Source organism: Mirounga angustirostris, unplaced genomic scaffold (genome assembly GCF_029215605.1).
Source record: "Mirounga angustirostris isolate CCGP_5_RB_7025 unplaced genomic scaffold, mMirAng1.0.hap1 SCAF_10, whole genome shotgun sequence".
Lineage (NCBI taxonomy): Eukaryota > Metazoa > Chordata > Mammalia > Carnivora > Phocidae > Mirounga > Mirounga angustirostris.
Genome location: NW_026991718.1, coordinates 88,802,861 through 88,817,806, shown reverse-complemented (window position 1 = coordinate 88,817,806; position 14,946 = coordinate 88,802,861). Strand labels below are relative to the sequence as shown.

Here is a 14,946-nt window from a genome sequence, read left to right as displayed (position 1 = left end):
GTCTGGGGGTGGAAGGAAAGGTGGCAATGACCCAGACTCCACTCCTGGTATCCTTGAGGAAACATATGAGGCATGTTCCTTGAGGCATCATGATAGAATTCAGGACAATCAGTGAGTCATCATCAGGGGGAAGGATTAACTGAACGTCTTCAATGCACCTAAAAACAGCTGTACAAAGCAAGGCCAGATGCACAGAAGTACCACGGGTAGGCCTGAAGAACATTGTGTCAAGAGCAAAGGTAAGAAATGGAAGATGGAGAGCACACTTCCACACATGCACAATAGAAATGCATGAAACAGCCTTGCACACCCCACAAGTTTTCACCAGAGTAGAAGTGTGTGGGGAGGTGGGGCTGGGGCCAGTGAAGGGGGAGGCAGAGCAGGTGGAGGTCAAGGACCACCGATGACAAAAAGCTGTGAACTTGGAGTAGAATGAACTCGGCAGTGTGGTCTCCACACCCCATAAAGCCCTTCTTCTGGCACGAGGTCATCACTGATCTGTCCACACAGTCCTCTCCTCCTCCCTCCCTGCTCCATTGTTGGAAGAGAACCTACAGAAAGACATTGACAGGTGAGATTATGAGTGTCCTTCTGTCATAATAGCTAAATTTTAAATAACTCAGAATTATCGACACAAAACAAACATGGGACTGTGCCTGCAGCAGGAAATAAAGACCGCTCTCATCCTGCCTGCACTCAAGCTGTCCCTGCTCCAGGAGAAGCATCCACCGTCCTGTTTCCTGCAGAGACTCGGGGCTCCCCATTTCCTGCCCAGCACCTGCTCTTCCCAGCTGCACTTCCTTCATGCAACAAGCTCACCTCCTGTGTGCAAGGCGCCCTTCCAGACCCTGCGGTAGGAAATAATTCAAGATCTGGTCCTGGCCTCCCAATACACGCAGCCTGGTTAGCTCAGGGCCTGTGGAAGAGCTAAGGAGGGATCCAGCCATTGAAGCCACTGGAGAAGGCCCCCACTGGCCCACTCATCCATGTCGATGGTCCTTGAGCCATTGACTGGGCTTGATGCTGATTCAGTGAGGAACAGGATGACACATACCTTAGGACAGGTAACATTTGCCCTGCACTTTGGATGACTTTGGATGACTCTGTAGCTTGAACCACAATCTGTGAGAAAAGTCAGCTGATCTTCAAGGGGTCATCTGGCCTTGGCAGATTAGTACCAGCTGGGAGCTGCCCCTGCCCTGGACATCATGGGCACAGCAGCCTCATTCCAGAGATGCAGTTTGAGCTCAAGTAGCTTCCACAGGCACCCTGCCTGGTGACCTCTCACTGAGTCTCTCTACCTGAGGCATCACCCCTTCCCAGGGCCTGGGCCAGTCCCATCCAGAGCAGGAGGAAGGAAGATGAGTGGCCTCTGCCCACCAATCAGGAGTCAGAGGAGCAAACCTAGAAGGGGCAGTTCTAGCAAGCCCAAAACTCAGTGACTTCAAACAGTGGTGTAATTGCTCAGGATTCTGCAAGCTGAGCTGGGCAGTATCAGGTTTGGCCAGCAAACCCCGAGGCTGCAAATGACAGTATCACTCCAGACAACTTAGAAGGAGAGAGGAGAGGGCCTAGGGACCAGACGCCCTAGTGGTGACAGGTCCCAAGCCAGACTGTCTCCACCTGTATTGTGAATGTTATCCATACAAGGGGAGAAGAAAAACAAGAAGGAATGTGAAGCTGTAATAATCAAGACAGGGACATAGGGAATATCGTGAAACTAGAACAAGCTGTGCTCGTGATGGGCATGCAGACAGGGAGTGCATGGAGTGTGTGACCTCCAAAGATAAATGTTTCTCCTAAGTCAAGCATTTACTCCCTAGATGAGTGCATGAGCTGCAAGGAGGATCCAGCTATTTTCAGCCCAGAAACTCTGAAGGAGGCCCAGTTATCCAGACACTCCTTCTTTGTTTTTCGACTGGTCTCATCTGGGGAGGCATGTGTTTATAAAATCTTATCTAGCCAGGCACTCTGACTTCCCACGGGGCAGGCCTGTTGGGCCTCACCAGTGGTCACTTTCATGGCCACCCTCAGCTGAAAGACCAGCTGGGAACCGGACTCTGCTGGATGTTGAGACAGCTGGATCTCCTTCCTCCACTGGTCTCAGGGCTCCTGAGCACAAAAGCAGAGTCAGCCAGGCCTCCGTGCAGCTTAGACCCGGAACTGGCAGTGTCATTTCCTTGGCAGTTTATTGGTTAAAGCAAGTCATAGGGCAGGGGACTACACAGGCCACGTATACCAGCAGGCTTGGTTCATCAGGGACCCCAGTGTTGCAGACTACCACAGAGCATGTCCCCAAATTTGCAGCACTCCCCTTCCCCTCCTCTCCATGGAGGCAGCCCATCCAACCCAGGCTCCCTCCTGGTCCCCCTCCAGCATTTCCACTCTCCTTTGAGTAGAAGTTCTGTCCTCAACTTCAGGCCACTCTGGGGTACTAATGCCCCACCTAGATCTCACCAGCCCTGTTCTCCCAGGACATAGTGGCTGTGGCCAGACTGGGCCCCTGGAATGGCTTTGTTCGTCTCTGCCCATAGTGAGTCTCTTCTCCGCTGCACCCTCCTGGCTCCACCCAACACCCATTGCCCCCTACTATCCCGCACAGAGGACGAGCTGCTGATCTCACAGGCCAGGCCTTTGCTAGACCTCATTTACTAGAGGACAAGACCACCGGGACTTCAAAATCAACACCCTTGCCGGGCCTTGAGCTTTCCTGCTGCTGCCTGTCCATCTCATCCTCTCCGTCACCCCCACCCAGTAGGCCTGGCTGAGCAAACCAGTCCCAAGATTCACACTTGGCTCCGGAGGGAAGGTCAGCTTGGGCCGTCAGCGGAAGCGACGCCTGCAGCTCCTCGTCCTGCAGACAGGCCCGCATGCAGCTGGGCGCGGGGCATGCCTTTGTCGGCAGCTGTGCCTACAGAAGTCTTGCCGGGGGAGAGGCACTGGATCCTAACACTAGTTCATGCAACAGACATCTCACAGCTGATGTTTGAAAAATATTTTTCTGAAACAAGTTTTTATTGAGTTATAATTCACGTTACATGAAATCCACCCCCTGCAGGGTGTCAAGGCTGTCTGAGGTCCAGCAGAGGCAGCTCCTCTCGAAAGGGGGGGCAACTCTGTGTTGCTGGAGGTGAGTGCCTAGGCCTAGACCACAGTGTGGCCTGGGGAGCCCCATGGGTGGGGTCAGGGTGGTGCCCTGGGCTCCTTTTGTCTGGAAGTACCCCCTGGGGTGTTGGTGACCAGCCCCAGTCACGCAGACCAGAAGGAGGGACATCCTGCCTGGTGACCTGGCCACCCCTCCCAGCAGAGGGCACTGCTCGTTCCAGCCCAGGGCCTGCCGGAACAGCCTTTCTCCTCCATCCCTCCTCACTCCCTCTGCCCTCATTCCTGCTCCAGGACAGCACAAAAGGCTTCACTGAGGCTCCCAAATGTTTGCCCATGGCTTTTGCAAAGGACCTCCCTGTGAGAATCTAGCTTGAGAGCTGTGTTACCTTTTGCTTTCTTGAATAAAGGGCTTGGGTGAAAACTTTACTGGCTGACATTTGCTTGTTAGAGTTCTAAACGTTTTATTTTTCATCTCATAGAATCGATTTATGCATCAGCTGGGGGCCTGGCAAGGAGAAAAAGAAAATGCCTTGATACCCGGCCAAAAGTTCCCCTAGAACACCCCCGAACACCGTCTCAACAGCCCCACCACAGAGCTGCCCCCAAAGGTCCCACAGAGAATGAAGCAAGTTCCAAGACTCATTTACAAGGTAATCCGAGGTCTCATCCGCTGCTCCTGCACTGGGCACCACCCCCACCTCCCAGTGTTCCCAGTGTTCTCCTCACTGCCCTCACACTGGCTCCTGCCTTCCTGTTCTGACACAGCTGGCCCTCTCTAGCTCTCCACGCTCCAAAATGCACTCTCAAGGACACTCTGAGCAGCACCATTCATGCTAGGATGTCATGACTGCCCAGCTTCCTGACTCCCATGTATATTTGCCTTCTAAAAGGGGACTACTCTGGCCCCAGGCTTACCACACAAGCTTGTTTCTCCTCCCTTCCAAGCCAGAAAATAAATTTAAAAGGGAATAAACCTGTTACCACAAAAAGAATTGGAAGCAGACCATCAGCAAGCAGGCACAAGATTTCAATCAATTTCTGGGAGACAGAAAGCAGATGGAAATGCGTTGGTAGATGCAACAGAGGGTGGGGAGCTGCATCCCAAAATACAGGCGGATGGGGGCGAGCGTGCCTGGAAGGACCCAGAGAGGCCTGGGCCCAACCATGTGGTGGGGGGGGTCAATCTGAGAAGAGGCAACTGGAAAGAACACCGCAGTCACACCCACAGGTGGGGGGGGGGGTCTGGCTCCCTGCCCCTTAACCAGGAAGACCCATAAGGAACAGCTCCTATCTGGCCAGAACACATTGTATTTTCTTTCCTTGGACAGAGAAGCCCCTGGAATAACAGAAAGCAGAGGGAAGTTTTTCCAAGTTGAGGTGACCACTCTCACCTCCTTTGCCTCGTTCTCTCTTCCTTGGGACCAATGACCAGCTAAAGAGGTTACACTATAAAGAAAGCAGCACTGACATCCAGAAACAGTCCCACCTAACTGGGGCCATGGGGCTGAGGCCCCCAAGGGCTGGGGGTCAGGGCTGCAGTCATCCGAGGCCACCTGCCACCACTGGGGCTCAGGAGGGACAGCCCAGCCCTGCCCAGCTGCTTCCTCAGGTCACGTGCCCAGGCCATGAGAGATGCCACGGGCGACACAGAGCATCCCACTCAAACATGGCTGTAGTACTACAGTGTGACGTGAACGAATAAAACCAAGTGACAACAGAGTACTTCACAAGGACCAGAAACTTTCACCCCATCAGCTTCTTCCCCCACCACCATGGACACACACACCCCCCTGGGGCCTGAAGATGCCTGTGATGATAGCGACCCCTTACATGGCACACCAACCTGTCCCACGAGGTCTGCATGGCCACATAAATTCAATCCTCATTCCGGCTCCATGCAATAATGACCACCACTCTCCTCTTACAGAAAGGGAGACCTAAACACTCCGTGGTTGCCAAAGTCACAAAGCTGGGAGGTGCGGGAGCCTGGACTTGAACCCAGACAGTCTGCCTCCAGAGGCTGTCCTCACCCTTGCTCTGCTGCCTCTCAAGAGCACATTGTTCACTCTTTAATGTCCATGTTTTATACTAACACAGTAAAAGTCATTGTTTTGGATTACAATTCTATGAGTTTGGGCAACTGTACACAGTCATGGAACCACCTCAACAGTCAAGACTTAGAATAGTCCCATCACCCAAAAAACTCCCTCATGCAGCCATTTTGGGGTCAGCCCCAACCCCAGCCCCCACCCCTGGAAGCCACTGATTAGTTCTCTCTGTTTCACCATCAATACATTTTTAAGGACAAGCATGTTGGTAGCTGGGACTTTATCCCTTCCCACAGCCATGAGCCCTGGAGTCTGGGAGGTAACTTGAGTAGAGACAGAGAACATGTGGGTGACAAAACCTTGGAATAGTTTTGGACATATGACCACACAATGGAGTCAAACAAGGTGCTAGCCAAGCCCTGACTGAATAGAAAAACTACACAAAGATTCACTAAGCCCCAGAGCATATGATTCCCCACATCTTCTTCCTTCCTTCCTGTCAAACGTGAACAGTGGTATCCACATGCAGAATGAAGTGGGACCCTCACACATCTACAGAAATTAACTCAAAATGGATTCTGGACCCAAATGCAAAGCTTAAAGCTATAAAATCCTTAGAAGAAAACATAAGGAAAAATCTTCATCACATGGATTTCATGACAATTTCTTAGATATGACATCAAAAACACAAGCAACGCTAAGAACAACAAATAGCTAGGTTGGACTTAATAAAAAATAAAAGCTTTTGTGCATCAAAGGGCCCAATCAACAAAATAAAAGGACAACTCACAGAATGGGAGAAATATTTGCAAATTATATGCCTGATAAGAGATTAATATCCAAAATATATAAAGAACTCCTATAACTCAACAAGAAAAATTTTTTTTTAAGATTTTACTTATTCATTTTAGAGAGAGAGCACAGGAGAGAGCATGAGTGGAGGAGGGGCAGAGGGAGAGGAAGAGAGAGAGAATCTCAAGCAGACTCTGCGCTGAGCACAGAGCCAGAGGCAGGGCTGGATCTCAGGACTCTGAGATCTATGACCTGAGCCAAGATCAAGAGTTAGATGCTCAACCTACTGAGCCACCCAGGCGCCCCAGGGGAAAAAAAAAAATTTAATGAACAAAGGACTTGAATAGACATTGTTCTGAAGAAATTACACAGAGTCAATAAACAGAAAAGATGAAACGATGCTCAACAATGCTAATCATTAGAGAAATGGAAATCAAAACCACAATGAGATATCACTTCATACCCATTGGGATGGCTATTATTAAACAATTAATTTAAAGAAACAGAAAATAACAAGTGTCAGTGAGAACATGGGGAAACTGAGACCTTTGTGCATTGCTGGTGGGAATGTAAGATGGTGCAGCTGCTGTGGAAAACAGTCTGGCAGTTCCTCAAAAAATCAAAAATACGTAATCCAGGAATTCCACTTGTAAATGCATGTGGATTCCATGTAATCTAGGAATTCCACTTGTAAGTGTATGTGGAAAAGAACTGAAAACCTGGATTCAAGCAGATATTTGTACCTTCATGTTTATAGCAGCATTATTTACAATAACTGAAAAATGGAAACACCCCATCAATAGAACAAAATGTGGTATTTACATGCAATGTAATATTATTAAGCCACAAAAAGGAACAAGGTTCTGATCCATCCTACAACATGTATGTACCTCAAAAACACTATGCTAAGTGAAATAAACCAGACACAAAGGGACTAATATCTTATAGACTCCACTTATACCATGGATCTGGAGTAGGCAGGTTTGTAGAGACAGAAAGCAGAGGACAAGTTGCCAGGGGCTGGGGGAGGAGAGTGGAGAGTCACTGCTGAGTGGTTACAGAGTTTCTGTTTGGGATGATGAAAGAATTGTAGCAATGGTGTAGAACTGTGAATGTGATTAATGCTGAATTGTACACTTAAAATGGTTAAAATGGCAAATTTTTTAAAAATATGTATTTATTTGACAGAGAAAGAAGAGAGCAGCAGGAGAGGGAGAAGCAGGCTTCCCACTGAGCAGGGAGCCCCACGTGGAACTCAATCCCAGGACCCTGGGATCATTACCCGAGCCGAAGGCAGACACTCAACTGACTGAGCCACCCCGGTGCCCCAAAATGGAAAATTTTATGTTATATATATTTTTAGTAACTTTTTAAAATAATGTAATATACCAAAAAATAATTGAATTGTAAATAAGTGAATTGTATGGTGTGTAAATTGTATCTCAATAAAGCTATTTTAAAGGAGAGGAGGGGAGGGGAAAGGAGAGGAGAGCAAAACCAGGTAACCACCACCTGACTTGAGACATGGAGAAGGCTGATGCCCTTGGCCTTTGGTGCTGGACACTTAGCATTTTGAAGCCATCAACATCTATTTTGTAACCAAATATAAAAATGGACAGTCCCCACCTTTCCGGCCCACAGCCTTGTTTACATGAGAACCAGGATCTGCACAAGTGTGAAGCCATGTTTGTGCAGCAGAGTCAAAGACCTAGGAAGGACAGGGGCTAAGGGAACTGCTCAGGCACCCGTAGGGTGCTGCAAAGCCTCACCTGTAGGAAGTGCTAAAAGGGTGGCAGCCAGTCTAAAGTTCTGTCCCACTCCTTGCCAGCTCTGTTTCATAATCAATCGCAATACATGTGGTCAACATTATAAATCAAAGTACATATGTAAACTATCAACTTCATTATATTGTTACCAATCTACTTAAGGCATTCTGTATGATGTATTGATTTTTTGAAGAACAAAAGGGCCTCATTTCTTTACATGCACATTCTCTTCTGGACATTATCAACATTGCTTATGCACAAAGGTCAAACTGAATAAAAAATCTGGACCTGATATAATAAGCAATAAGGTCCATCGTGGGCTCTTGATTGGAATTGTCAGAGGAGAGAAGCAGAACTAGGAGATTATTCTGGTGGTCCTGTGCAACACTGGACAACAGAGGCTGACCCAGCCAGAGCCCGATGTGGAAGCAAAACTGTGCCCCATACGATTAATGAGGTTCACTAGCAGAAATATTAAAGCTTATTTTTCAGACAACTGTGTCTCCCTAATCAGCTCTTGTTCTTTTTGGACCCCACTAACAAGCTCACTTGCTGTGTCTGCAGAAGCCTGGACTCAAGGTCAACTGATATGATTCCAGCCTAGGAATAAGCAAGAACCTGCATTCCTTACCCTTACCTGAGATAACAAGCCCAAGACCCTATCCAGTTTATACAGGCTCTCAGAGCTTGCCCATGGCCCCTTCTCCTCGTCCTAAAATAACCTGCTGACATCAAGCGCTGAATTTTGCCTCGTTCTGATGTTGTCTCCTCCCCAAGTGAATACGGGATGTATGTTACATACATGTTTGCTCAATGTGTATGTTCCATCTTATGAATGTAAGTTCAATGCCAATGATCATAAAAAAAATGGACTCTCTCCCCCTTCAGGGAGGCAGACTCAAAGCTTGCCTCCTGTCTCCTCACTTAGCTGCCTCTCAAATAAACTCTTTCCTTGCTGCAAACCTGATGTCTCAGTGATTGGCACTGTTGCACATCGGGCAGATGGACTTGGTTTGGGTTACGGAATCGTTATTGCTGTATCCAGGGCTCATGTCCACCATAGGCCCTGGAGGTCTCCGGAGGGACCTCATGGAAGCAACAGTGGCTGTAAATCATTAACTGGACCATTTCTACATGCCACACCCAGCTCCCTCTCAGGTCAAACTGGGAAAACTGAGCCTTGGAGAAACTGAAACTCCTGAAGTCATCCAGTAGAGGCTGCAAAGCCCAGATGCTAAAACTAAGCCCCTCTGACCTGAAGCCAGCACCTTTAACCACTGAGCTGCACTACCTCCCCTGTGTACCCATTCCCTTACTCCCTTAGTGTCTGCCATTGGTGTCAAACATCTCCAAATAGAAGCGATGAGGAGCAACAGACGAGTGACTGGAACACAGAACCCCTAGAACTCCATTACAGCTCAACAATATTTGTTAACATCCTTCCCAACTTGTGTATAAACAGGTGACTATTCCTCTCTTCTGCTGACTAGCACTTCTGTCATTGGAACTATCCAATCCATCATACTACCTCCCTCTCAGTAGCAAGAAGGTACAACCATGACCTCACCTACAACTTGAAGTTCCCCCACTAAAATGGTGGGGGGTATTTCCCTGCCCCTTGCCTCTAGTGTGGCCAAGAGAATAAGGCAGAAGTGATGATATTCCAACTCCCAGCCAGGTCCCAAGAGGCCTTATGTGTTTCCACCTGCCCTCCTGTGGTGCTGCCAGGGCCATGGGACCAAGGCATCGGGCTCCCTGCTTGGCAGGGAGTCTGCTTCTCCCTCTGACTCTCCCCCCTCTCATGCTCTCTCTCTCTCATTCTCTCTCTCTCAAATAAATAAATAAATAAATAAAATCTTTAAAAAAAATTGTACTCTCTGCATTAATAGGTCTTCATGGGCATCTAGTTACTTGTGGTCTCCAGCTTCCTGCCTAAGCCTTGTTAACAAATATGTGAAAAATAGAGCTAACCCTTTTAAGATTTAACACCAGCTGTGAACTCAATTCAAAACCCATGATGAAGACATGTAGGACATTCTAAAAAGAAATGTTGTTTGACAGCTTGCTTCAGCTTAGGGACAGAATCCTCTGTTATTTGTTTTTTTATACAGGACAGGTTTAACTTCTATACTGCTAATAGCACTAAACAGTATCATGTGCCTTCACTTCTGAGAACTCAGGTCATTTTCAGGAGCCCAGTTCACAGGCACAAATCAGGTCTTGAAACATGGGCCAGTTCTCCCCTATGGACAGTTACCAACCTACTAAATTTCTGGATACAAGTGTGGCAAATAATGTCAGTCAATAGACATTTCTCCTTTTCATGTCCAACAAATCTCACTGGTGTTTAGACAACAGTGGCCAACCCTAACGTGGAGCAGGGAGGGTTGGCAACAGAGGGTGGAGGGATCATAACTGTTCCAAGCAGACTTTGGAGCCCAATTCCTTTTGTAGTGCTTGGTTCATGTATGGACATATGACCTAGTCCTTCTGGCCATTAAGACAGTAGGAGAAATTTTCTGTGGATTTTAAGGGAAGACATTTTCCCTCTGTGATGGAAAGAGAAGAGAGGCCAAGATTATCTATCATCTATCTATCTATCATCTATCTATCTATCTATCTCTCTATCTCACCTCCCAGGTTTTCCACTTGCTCTTTGACTTTGAACGTGATAATGTGGGGAGATAGTATGGGAAAACAAAGCCTGGAGCTTTGACAGCCATCTTGCAACCATGAGGCAACAAGGCTGAAGACAAAAAGTCAACAGGATGTGGGTGGCAGAGAGGAAAGATGGAAAGAGCCTGAGTCCTAGATAACAATAACGACCCTCTGAATCAGCCCTGGAACCATCTCCCTCCCTATTCCTTCTAATGAGAAATAATTATGTCACATTATTAAGACACTACTAAACTGATGATCATCAATTCCTTGCAGTTGAAAGCAAACTGATACATAGATACAGCACCTTGTTTTATGAAGCTACCATAATCTTGATTCCCAAACCTGAAAAGGACATTTTGATAATGGAAAAAAAATTCAGCAATATATCTGAAGGGTAATAGAATGTCCAAATTGGGTTTATGAAATGCAAAGTTAACCAATCATTTTAAAATCACTTATAGTATTTCACCACATTAACAGGATAAAAGAGAAAATGGAACCATTTCAATAGGTGTAGACAAGCATTTGATAAAACACCCACATGAGTGTCTATGGTGGGACTGATCTGGATGAATGTTACATGGATGTGTTTACCACAAAAATTCATCAAGTTGTAACATGAACTAGACGTTTTTTATGTATGTTACACTCAATATGAAAAGCTTACCAAAGATTGATGGCCAAATTTTTCTCATAACAATCAAAGAAATTGAATAAGAAGTTAAAATCTTCCTACATATAAAGCACCAGGCCCAGATGGTTTTGCAGTCAGGTGACAGATCAGATGACAGAATCAGATGACAGATCTCTGCAATTACATTACCTCTCCAGAGCATGTAAGAAGAGCTTGCTTCATGAAGGTGGTAAAACTTTGATACCAAACCCAAAGGACTTATAAGATAAGTTCACTCACAAACATAAATTCAAAATCCTATGCAAATTTTAGGAACTTGAATATAGCACTTAAAAACTGATAGCTTGGCAGTACACACCACAGTCCCACAGATCTGTCTGTTGCTTCAACAGTGTTTGGACAGAACAGACCCAGGGATGCCCCTTCTACCAACCTCCAACCACCCTCCAACCTTGTTTCCAGTTGCAACCTTTGGATCCATTTTTTGGCCACCTTCTGCCTCCAGGACCAGCCAACACCCTATTTTGAGCTTAGCTCCTTATTACCAATCAACCATGAGCTCCCAGATTCATCAGAATTATTCCACCAAGGTAGAGGCTGCCATCAACTACCTGGTCAACATGCACAGGCAAGCCTCCTATATCTACCTCTCCCTGGGCTTCTATTTCGGCCATGACAATGTGGCTCTGGAGGGCATGGGCCACTTCTTCCATGAGTTGGCTGAGGAGAAGTGCTAGGGTGCTGAGTGTCTCTTAAAGATTCAAAACCAGCTCAGCAAGCTGCCCCACCCTCTTCCAGGGTGTGCAGAAGACATCCCAAGATGAATGGGGTAAAACCCTAGATGCCACAGAAGCTACCCTGGTTCAGGAGAAGAATCTGAACCAGGCTCTTTTGTATCTGCATGCCCTGGGTTCTGGCTGTGCAGACTCCCATGTCTGTGACTTCCTGGAGAACGAATTCCTAGATGAGGAGGTAAAACTCATCAAGAAGATGGGCAACCACCTGACTAACCTCTGCAGGCTGACTGAGGAAGTATTTCTTCAAAAGGCTTACCCTCAAGCATGACTAGGAGCGTCTGAAGCCCAGCAGCCTTTGAGGGGCCCCTCTGGCATCCCCCTGGTGTCAGCTCTTGTGCCTGAGCCTCTCCCTACAGCCACTAGGCAGCTTTTTAACTACTCTGGAGCCCTCTCCCAAGCCATGGACCAAATGGAAACATAAAGCTTTTTGCAGAAAAAAAACAAAACTGATAACTTGATCAAGTAGGGTCTATCTCAGAGATGCAAAGTTGGCTTAAAATTGTAGAATGTGGTTTATCACATAATATATAAAAAAAAGACATATCAAGATCATCAATAGATGCAGAAAAGGCATTTGATAAAATTCAATACCTCATACAAGTTTAAACCTCTTAACAAACATTCGGGGAAGATGGCCGACTAGAAAGCACCAGGAATTTATATCCCCACAGAGACAGCAATTGCACTGGCAGAATCCTCCGACGTAGCTATTTTGGAACTCTGGAGTCTATTGAAGGCTTGAAACTTCCAGGGGAAGGCTTGAGCAGTAAACTATGGTTAATTTTAGTCAATTTCAGCTTTTAGCGCAGTAGCAGCTACCCATCCCCCACTCCCAGCCACATGGCAAACAAGATGTGCTCCTGGCACAGCTTGCACACACCTTGTGGGAGCAAGAGTGGGCAAAAAGAACCTTGTCCTCCAAATATTGGGGATTGTGCTCTGATCACTGCTGCTTCTGTTCTCAGAAGTGCAAAGAGGTAGGCCATCATTGCTGTACCTCCCCCACATTACTGCAAGTCCTCCCCCATCTGGCAGAAGTAACTTCTAGGAATTTTAAAGGGCCGACACCTTTTCCCTGCCTTCATCTTTCTCTTTTTCCATTTTTGGGAGTCACACATTAAAAACTAGGACGTTCAAAAGCAACTGCTTATACAGGGGAAATTAGAAAGTCACCGCACATGCCTAGGGAGAAGGGAAGGCTCAGAAAAGACCTGAGAATACCTTAAGTTTATACCTCAGTCTGATCTTAAGCACAGTCAGGTGACAGATTGGGCAACAGATCAAAACTAAATAAATAAACAAAAACAAAACCCAGCAAACTCTGGGGCAGGGAGAGAATCAGATTTCTGGAGTTGCCACGTTATTAGATTCAAATGTCCAGTTTTCAACAAAAAAAAATCACAAGGCATAGAAAGAAACAAAAAAGTATGGATCATTCAAAGGAAAAAAAGTAAACTAATTGTCCCTGAAGAAGACCCGCTGGCAGATATACTTGACAAAGACAACTATCTTAAAGATGCTCAAAGAACTAAAAAAAGTGTGGGCAAGGTCAAGAAAATAATGTCTTAACAAAGTGGAAATACCAATAAAGAAATAGAAAACCTAAAAAGATACCAAAAAAGAAATTCCAGTGCTGAAAAATACAAAACTTGAAACGAAAAATTTACTAGAGGAATTCGAAGGCAGATTTGAGCAGGCAGAAGAAAGAATCAGTGAATGGGACTTACTGAATCTGAGAAAAAGAAGGAAGGTGAACAGAGCCTAAAGGACTTGTGGGCACCAGCAAGCAGACCAGCATATGCAACTGTGGGAGTCCCAGAAGGAGAAGAGAGAAAGTGGCAGAGAGAATATTTGAAGAATTAATAGCCAAAAACTTAACAAATCTGATGAAAGACATAAATATAAACACCCAAGAAGTTCAACAAATTTTGATAGGATGAACTCAAAGAGACCCACACCTAGATATTATAGTCAAACTTTCAAAAGTCAACAAGAATATTTTGAAAGCAGGAAGAGAACTGTGACTCATCACAGAGTCTTCAGTAAGATTACCAGCAGATTTCTTGTCAAATCTTTGGAGACCAGAAGGTAGTGAACTGATATATTCAGAGTGCTAAAAGAAAAATGTGGTCAACCAAGGATCCTATATCTGGCAAAACTGTCTTAAACCTGCCCTGCAAGAAACATTAAAGAAATCCTACAAATTAAAATGAAAACACACTGAACAGTAACTCAAAGTCATATGAAGAAACAAAGATCTGTGTAAAGGTATACCTGGGCAATATAAAAGCCTGTATTATTGTACAATGGTGTATAATTCCAGTTTTTGTTTACTACACAAAAAAATTCTTAATCTAAAAACTATTATCATTTTACCTTTGTAACTGCACATTTTGTTTACATAAGAAACTAATATATTAAAAATGTATAATTTTACATTTTGGAAATACAATGTATAAAGATGCAATTTGGGGAAATCAACAACTGAAAGGGTGAGGATGGAAATGTTAAAGGAACTGAGTTTTGTTGAAGTTTAGCTGGTGTAAATTCAAGTTAAATTGTTATAACTTTAGGATATTAGATATAATCCCCATGGAAACCCCCAAGAAAGTAGCTGAAGAATATACACAAAGGAAATTGAAAAAGATATTTCTATGTGTCCCTACAAAAAAATCAGTGAAACACAAAAGAAAATAGTAATACAGGAAATGAGAGATAAGCAAGCTATAAGGCATATAGAAAACAAATAACAAGGGGCAGAGCAAGATGGCAGAGGAGTAGGAGACCTGGATTTAGTCCGGTCTCAGGAATTCAGCTGGATAGGGATGAAACCATTCTGAACAGCTACAAACTCAACAGGAGATCAAAGAAAAGAATAGCAACAACTCTCTGAACAGAAAAGCGACCACTTCCTCGAAGGTAGGACGTGCAGAGAAGTGAATCTGAGGTGATATTCGGGAGGATAGACGGCAGGGGAGGGGCCTTCGTCGGCCACTTCTGGCAAGTGATAGAGCCGCGGAGCACAAAATCGGAACTTTTAGAAGTCGGCTCCGCTGAGGGACGTCGCTCCAGTGGCTAAGCGGGGGGTGGAACCCTTGTGGGACAGTGTGGTCTCAGGACCCTCTTTCTAGACCGGGGGTGCC

General features: G+C 45.8%; 1 long non-coding RNA gene and 1 pseudogene across 2 annotated transcripts in view; one reads left to right on the top strand and one right to left on the bottom strand.

The window, feature by feature from the left end:
- LOC129046133 (uncharacterized) overlaps positions 1–14,946 on the bottom strand; it is a 93,875-nt gene that overhangs the window by 58,673 nt on the left and 20,256 nt on the right. The window lies entirely within an intron of this gene.
- LOC123850535 (ferritin light chain-like) lies at positions 11,561–12,075 on the top strand (annotated as a pseudogene).